The sequence below is a fragment of the Macrobrachium nipponense genome, chromosome 37, assembly GCF_015104395.2.
Source record: "Macrobrachium nipponense isolate FS-2020 chromosome 37, ASM1510439v2, whole genome shotgun sequence".
Taxonomy (NCBI): domain Eukaryota; kingdom Metazoa; phylum Arthropoda; class Malacostraca; order Decapoda; family Palaemonidae; genus Macrobrachium; species Macrobrachium nipponense.
Genome location: NC_061097.1, coordinates 35,941,103 through 35,951,102, shown reverse-complemented (window position 1 = coordinate 35,951,102; position 10,000 = coordinate 35,941,103). Strand labels below are relative to the sequence as shown.

At 31.9% G+C, this 10,000-nt stretch overlaps 1 protein-coding gene across 3 annotated transcripts in view; it reads left to right on the top strand.

The window, feature by feature from the left end:
• The first annotated feature begins 4,030 nt into the window (after nt 1-4,030).
• The window catches only part of LOC135209132 (malate dehydrogenase, cytoplasmic-like), a 63,090-nt gene continuing 57,120 nt past the window's right edge, over nt 4,031-10,000 (top strand). Inside the window, exon 1 of one of the 3 annotated variants that reach the window (XM_064241779.1) lies at nt 4,031-4,165. The gene's annotated coding sequence lies outside the window, so the exon portion shown is untranslated. The remainder of the gene's footprint in view (nt 4,166-10,000) is intronic. The other 2 variants (XM_064241781.1, XM_064241783.1) reach the window with 2 other exon arrangements.

Here is a 10,000-nt window from a genome sequence, read left to right as displayed (position 1 = left end):
ACATTCCTTTGACAAATTTTTATATTCTTGTGCTTATCTCAAAATGGAAATTAGTCTATGATCTGGATTCATCTATATATGAAAAAGTTGTAGGTAGTTTCTTATGAGAAAAATTGTTAATTTTTGTTCGGCCAATGTCTTTTGATATATAATTTAAAAAATATATCATGTCTTCGATATTTCCACACAAAGAAAAATATGACACAGATATTTTACTCCAGCAGAATACTGGTGATATATTTTTTTTCTTTAAGGGAATTTCAGTATTTCAATAATTTTTGCCATGATTTTTTCGAGAGTAAATCATTTCATTTCAATGCTTTTTTTAAAAGTACTTGTGTTTTTATTCAATGAATTTGCAAGAATATTCCTCAGACGAGAAGCTTTTGTATTGTCAAGTTTTTCTTAAACGTAAAGGATACTTTTGTATTTTTTTATGAATGTATCATTTCGTATTGATAGAAAAATATTTAATATGAAATCTTACACTTGAATTTGCTATGATCAGTTTTTGTACTGGAGAATTTTCTTCCATGATTGAAAATAATAATTGTTTTAAGTTATTATGGATGAAAACTGAGCTTTCTATATTTTGAAAACATAACTCATTCTTTTGTGCAATGAATTATACTCACACACCCACCCACATACATACATCCATATATATATATATATATATATATATATATATATATATATATATTATATATATATATATTTTATATGTATATATATAAATAATATATATATAATATATATACATATTTATTAATATTCTTGTGTTTCCACCTCTTAATACAAAAACCAAACTTGGCCTCTATCCTGACAAGAAATGCTATGTTATAGTTAACCTGTGATTTAAACGAAGAAACAAATACCAAATAAGTTTACTTTTACTAACAAATAAGATGATTAACTTTGCCCCCCATTCCCCTCCCATCCATCTCCCACCCCATCCGTCACGACCCATAAATATGAGGCCTGTACCATACCTCCTTAGAGTAACCTAATCTGATTAACCTTTCTACTCTGTGTTTCTTAAGTAACACAATTAATATCCTCCCCTAGCCAGCCTGTACTTCATCCTTTGATACGTGTCTAACCTAAACCATACTTCCTAACTTAAAATACAGTTCCCAAACATAACCTAACCTAACTTACACTGCCCTGATCTAACGCAGTTAAACATTTACTGTTTCTTTTTATCAAGAATTAATACTAATATGTTCTCCATGCTAACTCATTCCTCACCGTTTTCATAAACTTGTAAAAATAACAAAAAAACACTCAAACCTATCCTAAGCTCTTACTAACCTAACCTAACATATCCTAATGTAACGTCCCTTTCAACTATGTTATTCAGTAAAGTAAAAGAAAAATCGCCTTCTTGCACATCCATACGTTTCCTTTCAATAAATGCGTAACTCAGATCCCATGTCCTTTTTCTTTCTAAGCCTTACCTTAACTAACCTAACCTAACCCAACCCAAACCTCATCTTTTTATCCTTTCCTAACTTAACCTAATCGCTATCTTTTTATCCTTTTCTACCCTAACCTAACACAAATTCCGTCTTTTTATCCTTTCCTAACCAAACCTAACCCAACCCAAATCCCATCTTTTTATCCTCTCCTAACCTAACCTACATCCCATCTCATCATTTCCTAAACAAACTTAACCTAACCTAACCCAAATTCTATCTCTTTATCCTTGTCTAACATAACCTAACCAAAATCCCACCTCCTTATCTTCTGCTAACTAACCCAACCAAACCTCTTCTTATCATCCTTTCATAACCTAACCTAACCTGCTACCTTTGTGATAGATAACAATTGTCACTTGTTCGATCTACAATGCATCCGTCATTGTTTTTCATTGTAAATAATAATAATGTGCTGGGTATTACTGACTTCTTTTATTTTGCATTCGGGGACTAGTTAGGGGGAAGGGGAGATTATATATAGCATGAAAAAAAATGGAGTTTTATGTAAACAAATAAATAAACCAGTTAACAAATAAGAAAGTGAGGTTTAGAGCTATAGTTCCATAGAAAAGTCTATTGTAAATATGTCTCTGACCATATTATACATTACAAACTGTTGATGTGAGTTATTAACCTTCATCGTTTCACAATGAATTTGTACTATGTTGTTTTGTGTTTTTGAAAGCCACAGAATACGGTTTTGGAATATGTTGGCTTACAGCGTGAAGCATATGTTGCCATTGTAGACTGGCAGTAGAGTCTAATGTATTTCAAAATAGAACGTATTTTGATACAATATATATATATATATATATATATACATATATATATATATATAATATATATATATATATATATATATTAGTATATATCTATTATTATTATATTGATGTATATATATATATATATATATATAGTATATTATTATAGTTATGTGTGCACAAGAATGTCACAAGAATAAAAAAAAAAAAAGATTGAACACAGATAGATAAATTCTCATAAAGAAACCAGGAGGAGAATCCACTTGAGCCCATGCAGGGACAGAATGGAACCAGTTGCCCAGCTGGAAGTAAGGAAGAGAAGAAAAAAATATGCCAAAGAAGAAGAATAAGAAGGGCAGACCCACTCATTCATTCCCCCTAACCCTTGCATACCCTACGTAGGATAAAAATAAAACTTCTTCAATTCACAAAATTCTATGAGATACTGTTTGAGTAAAGTCGCCCTCGGCCCCTTCCTGTTTACACGGCGTGGTTTATCTCTCAAATCGGATTGGTAAGACTGTGTCTTAACTCATCTCTCAAGCCTTGTTAGACTTTTCAAGGAATCTGATTTGTATGGCGTTTCTAGATCTGGGATTTTGTATGGCGATAGAAATGGAGGATCGCGTCGAGTGTGCTGCAGAAAAAATATATGTGTGATAACTATGATGGATGGAATGTAAAGTCTTCAGCAAGATTGATTTAAACTGATATCTGTGACGGTTGCTGTGGACTTTAAATTTGTCAGTGATCATATTTAGAACAAAAAATATTGTAATGATGATTACAAATTAATTATTTAAGAATTACGGCAACAATAATGATAAAATGGTGTAAGGAAAAACTTTTCTTTACACCAAGATAGATGAGAACTTTTGTAGACGAACAAAAAGATACTTCAACTATATAAGGATGAAACTGTTGCATGGAATATTTCATCTTAAATCATTTTTTTTCCTAAAATGGTACAAATCATAATTCAGAAATTTTTGCCAAAGAATGTTACATTTTATGTGAGTACGATTGTCATTCAACTCGGTTCTAGCGCCTCAGCGGCGTGGTTGGTATGGTATTAGCGTCCCACCTAGGTGGTCGCGGGTTCGATTCTCGGCCATTCCATTGAGGAGTGAGGGATGTGTATTTCTGGTGATAGAAGTTCACTCTCGACGTGGTTCGGAAGTCACGTAAAGCCGTTGGTCTCATTGCTGAATAACCACTGGTTCCATGCAACGTAAAAACAACATAAACAAATAAACAACTCGGTTCAACGTACGATGCCATTATTGTCATTTGATAAACATTAGCCTTTATTACGCATGCGATACATTTCTTCATTAGAGCACTTAATTTCCCATATCCAACTTACGATACCTTGTCTTATACTAGCACGACAATTTGTCATCGTTGAAGTACGATACCTTTCCGGGTTCGAGGACGATGAAATGTTATGAAACGTACGAAACCTCTTCTTCCCGGCAGTGTTACTCGACTTGCCCAATTGTTACCGTGCTACCCAGCTTCTAACACAAATAGTTTGCTTTTTAGTGTGATAAATATGAGCAGATAACATGACAGACTTCCGAAATTTAATCCACTGTTTACCGTCAGTGCTCAAAAGGGCTATCGTAGACGCGGGATGACAAACGGGTGGATAATGGCTACGACATTCGACTACAACCGTCGTGAGATATGAAGAGTCCTGTTTTAAGCCGAAGGATAAACGTAAATTAGCATCGTAGTTCACTGTTTCAATCTCAATTGTTTGTACAAGATCTATATATGGTAAGGCAATACCGCAAACACATCAAAATCACCGTGTTTTGTGAAAACAAAAGCTAATCGCTGGTTGTTAGCCTATACTAGGTACCAGAAAGACCAAAGCATTCAGTCGTCAACTTCTCACAAGAATATCCAATTATCAAGGTAAGGAAGTTATGTCATCAAATGAAGTTTAAAAATTTTAATATGTATTTAATATGTTATGCAAGCATAAGTATGGATAAGTATTCATTTAAACATTTGCAACAACTTTGTAGGCATGAGTACCTATCCGGCAGTATAATCATGGTAGGTTTAGTCAGTGTTATTTGCGAATATTGAAAGAAACGTTAGTTGCTTGTTTATGAATCTCGAGGTAGTTTGTTTTATATTTATTTTAAAAATTTTAAAAAATTTTTACATTGTGTTTTTAGTTATTTTATTTTTACTTTTGTCGTGGTTATTTGTATGTAACAATTAATGTTAATCCTGCTGGACAAGTTTGTAATTTATTCATTTTTGGTTTTTTATAGCCTTGAAAATGAGACCATAGTCTTGAAACGTTGGCAACAATAAAGCAACCCAATGTATTGAGCTGTTTTGCCTCTTCACCTGTTATATATATATATATATATATATATATATATATATATATATATATATATATATATATATATATACACACAAACAACTGTAGATGTCAATGTGTGCACTAAACTACATAGATACACACACATCTACACACACACATACATGTATATATATATATTATATATATATATATATATATATATATATATATATATATATATATATACACACACACACATATATATATATATATATGTATATATATATATATATATATATATATATATATATATTTTTATGTTAAATTATTTTGTTTCCACTCAGAACTGAGAATATACGAACGTGTCTAATTTGTGTCCTTTTTATTAATCCTTGTTGTGAGCCTAATTAGTACTAATTACGAAGACCACTTCACGTTAACTTAAGAATATAATGTTCTAAAATATGTGTAGTTTCGTACACACATTAACAGGTACAGTTGTTTGCGTACACACACACACACACACACACATATACATATATATATATATATATATATATATATACGTATATATATCTAGTATATATATATATATATATATATTGTATAATATACATACATGCATATATATATATATATATATATATATATATACATATATATACTATATAATGTTCTAAAAATATGTGTAGTTTCGTACGCACATTAACAGCTACAGTTGTTTGCGAACACACACACACACATACACACACACACACACACACCATATATATATATATAGATATATATATATATATATATATATATATATATATATATATGTGTGTGTGTATGTATGTATGTATATATGTATTATATATATATATATAAATAGTAGATATATAAATATATATATATATATATATATATATATATATATCTAATAAAAGGAGCCCATAAAAAGGTATATATATATATATATTATATATATATATATATATATATATATATATATATATAATACATATATATCTTGGAGGATATATATACGCAAACAACTGTAGCTGTTAATGTTTGTACGAAACTACAAATATTTTAGAAATAGGTATTATGTAAAGGTCTCATCTGTCCCATAAAGAAATGAGCGTTGTCGTAAGCATTTATCCATACAAGGCGTGATCCGAACTCCAGCTTACTCGAGACGCTTGTGAGATTTTCCACCGACGGATAAGTTGCAAAGATTATGTTCCTAACTTAACATGAAATGGTCTTCTTAATTAATACTAATAATTAGTACTACTCAATAAAAAGGACACAAATTAAACACGTTCGTATATCCTCAATTCTGAGTGGAAACAAAATAATTTAACATAAATATAGCCTCTAAATTCAGTACATCAAATAAATTACAACGTGCTGAAATCTACGGACAGATAGAGCGTTGTTTCACCTACAAACATTTTTTTAAAAATACGATATATTTTATTAGAAATAATGCACATAAGTCATTTTTTTTTTACATTCTCATTGTATTAAATATATCATAAATAACCTGTCCTAAAATTCCTGCATCTTTAACTCAACGCGAAACGTCTTTTTCAGACCTTTATAGAACTCCTAGCCGCCGGCAACCCCCCCCCCCCCCCAACAACAAAGTAGTTTGTAGGCTTACTCCCCGATTAATCGAAAAAAGCAAATGATCGACTAAAAAAGAAAAGAAAAAAAACGACGATCGACATTACTGGCTGCTAATGAGCAAGAGCCCGTGCCAGCACAAGGCTGCTGGCTAAATTTATCTACCGACGATCGACACGGAGAAATGGAGGTCGGTCGAGAGAATGGAGTGACGCCCCATGAATATAGAAGTGCGTTCGATTACTTCGTCCATATGGGTCGTCTGTATTGTAGCACTGATGAATGGAGACGCCCTTTTTGAGACTTTGATCCCCCCCTCTCTCTCTCTCTCTCTCTCTCCTCTCTCTCTCTCTCTCTCTCTGAGTAGTATATCTTTTAGCTTGTCCATAAATATTTCTAACACTACTGTGGCTTTTAATTATTATTATTATTATTATTATTATTATTATTAATAATAATAATAATAATAATAATATTATTGTTGTTGCTATGAAACTCTCAAGATCTTTTACTGTGCCTTTTAGATATTATTATTAATTATTATTATTATTATGAAACTCTCATGGTTTTTACTGTGGCTCTTAGTTATTATTATTATTATTATTATTATTATTATTATTATTATTATTATTATTATTATTATTATTATGAAACTCTCAAGGTTTTTTCATTTGGGCTTTTAATTATTATTATTATTATTATTATTATTATTATTATTATTATTATTATTATTATTATTATTATTATTATTAAACTCTTGAGTTTTTTTGGTTACATGAAATAATTCTTAAATAAAATTGAAAAAGTATATTTACGCAAAATGAAAGAATCGCAGGTGGAGTTGAAACGGCACACTGTAATCAATCTTTCGTCGTAGTCCTACTATCTACGGTGCGCCCTGAAATGTCCGCTGTATGCCCCGAGTTTATGGGAACAACCTTAATTGTGAAATAAGGATAGAAAATAAATGATAAATGTAGATTTTTATGCGTCCAGTTTCTCGAAAAAATATTCACTTGAGAGGCCGACGGAATGGGCATCTCATATAAATTAAACTGGGAATGAAACGTGCAGTCTGATCCCAAAAGAATTGATAGACGCGTCGCTATGAAAAGGCAGGAGTATATTTCGGGAAAACGCAAGTATGGTGTGATTTCCAAAGCCAGGTCTCGGAACTAAGGGATACCAAGATGAAATTAGAGATGTTGTGGCTTGTCGGGTCGGGTTTCTTTATTCCGAAAAGCTAGGTGATTGATTTTTGTGATATTCTGGCGTCAGATTCCTTCTTAAGGGACGAATGATAATATTATTATTTGTCAATATTGCTCAAATAGTCGATATTGGAGCAGATAGTATTCCTGGAATGGTCGATACTGTTATAGTCGATATTACTGGAACAGATATCAGAAAATATAGTATTATTCAGATATATCTAAATAGTCAATATTATTACAGATAGTTTATATTATTTTAAAAGGCCGTAATATCTAAATAGTCAATATTATTACAGATAATTTATATTATTTTAAAAGGCCGTAATACCTGAATAGTCAATATTATTATTGATTGTTAATGTTATTTCAAAAGACCATAATATCTAAATAGTCAATATTATTACTGATATAATCAGTATTATGGGAATAATTACAATTATTCATAGTCCGTTTGATTAGAATACGAATTATTATTGTTATGTTGTTTTATTGAAGACTTTAAGGTAATATCGTCCAAATACTGAATATTCGAATACTCAATTATTTCATATCGATATTTTCCAATAACCATCGGAAAATTATTAACCTCAAAGATTATATGTTTTGCTAACCAAAAAACCGATGGGAAGGCAAACCCGATGCCCATGAGTAGCCCAGACCTGACGGAAGAGGAAAAAGGGTGAAGGAAGAGCTTGGCCATGGAGGAAACGATATACCGCCTCTAGAAAAATGGAAACTTATAGAAATCGGGGAAAACGTAAGCGGCTGGGGAGTTCCGAAGCCTGGAAGAGGTAAAGAAAGCAATGGAAATATGGGATTAGATAAATATGTAGACTGAAGGGAAGAAAATAGAAAGAAAGATAGGAAACGAAGATTAAAAAGGATGAGAGAGAAATACCTTACGAATAAGTGACTGCCATTTTTGATAGGTGTAGGGCTTGCGCCTTCATCCCTTAGAATTTTAAAGAAACCGGATGGATATATATATGTATAGTATATATAATTATGTATATAAATATACATATATAATATCTGGAATAAATTGCACCATAGACGAATGGTAAATGATAAGTCGTTTGTCCCCGGCAGGATTCGAACTGTTTCCTGGTTCAGAAACAGTGATGGACAGTGACTCTGACCACCTGGCTATCAATATATATATATATATATATATATATATATATATATATATATATATATATATATATATATATATACACACATATACATATGTGTGTGTGCGTGTGTTTTACTCTAATATAACAGTACAATATGAAGATAAAAGGCCCATAAAACACTATATGAACGTTGCAACCATATATTTCGAGCACTTCCTTCTGTGCTCTTGATCACTGGCAAAATATGGACATTGGATGTCTTACAAGACTATATATACAAAAACATATGCAGGTGTGGTAGTAAGTCTCTGTTGGTGACCCAGGAAGGGTGGAAATTAAACTATTCCCTGGTGATTTCTGGCCTCATTAACTCCCGTCTGGCGACTCGTCCGGTGGTCGGATGTTCTTGGACACCCGCTTGAGAAGCGGCCTAAGGAGAGGTTCATATTGTTGATTTGACTGATGATAGCAGATTCCAGCATCTTTCTTTTGTACGGACAGCTACTTTTGAAAACCAGCTCTGCCCCTCTCCAGTTGATAGTATGGCCTTTTTTCCTAATGTGTCGGGAGGTCACTGGAAATCGGATGACATCGACGAACTAATCCTTAGGCCGCTCCTCAAGCAGGTGTCCAAGAACGAGTCACCAGAGGGGAGTTAATGAGGCCAGAAGACACCAGCGAATATTCTAATCCCATCATTCGTGGGTCACCAACAGAGTCTTACCGCCACACCTACATATGCATTGTAGATATACTCTTGTAAGACATCCTATGTCCATATTTTGCCAGTGATCAGGAGCACAGAACGAAGTGCTCGAAATATGGTATGGTTGTAACGTTCAAATAGTGTTTTATTGGCCTTTTGTCTTCATATAGTATATATATATATATATATATATATATATATATATATATATATATATAATAAATATATATATATAAGTACAGGCCACGAAGGAAAGATCAACAACGGAGAATCTGCAAGATCTTTCGACTCGACGTCCTTTACTTAGTAAAGGACGTCGAGTCGAAAGATCTTGCAGAAACTCCGTTGTTTATCTTTCCTTCGTGGCTTATACCTTCATTTACGGATTTATCACGTTCCAAACTTTCATGATTCAGTTATACGTATATATATATATAATATATATATATATATATATATATATATATATATATATATATGTATATATATATATATATATATACATATATTTATGCGTGTGCCTCTGTGTGTGTGTGTACATATATGTATATTATGTCTATTCGTATAACACACACAATACCATTTCCAATTTTCGCTGTAAATCCCCTTGTAATTGGGTATATCTGAGACACCGAGATTTCTTTGAAAAAGAAAAAAAAATTAAATTGGAGATTTTTCAAGTTGATTGCGACATACGTAAGCACATCATCATAAACATATGCTGGCACATGTTGGTGAGAAGGTGTTATGTCCACTTCCGGGAGTGTGTGGGTTTAG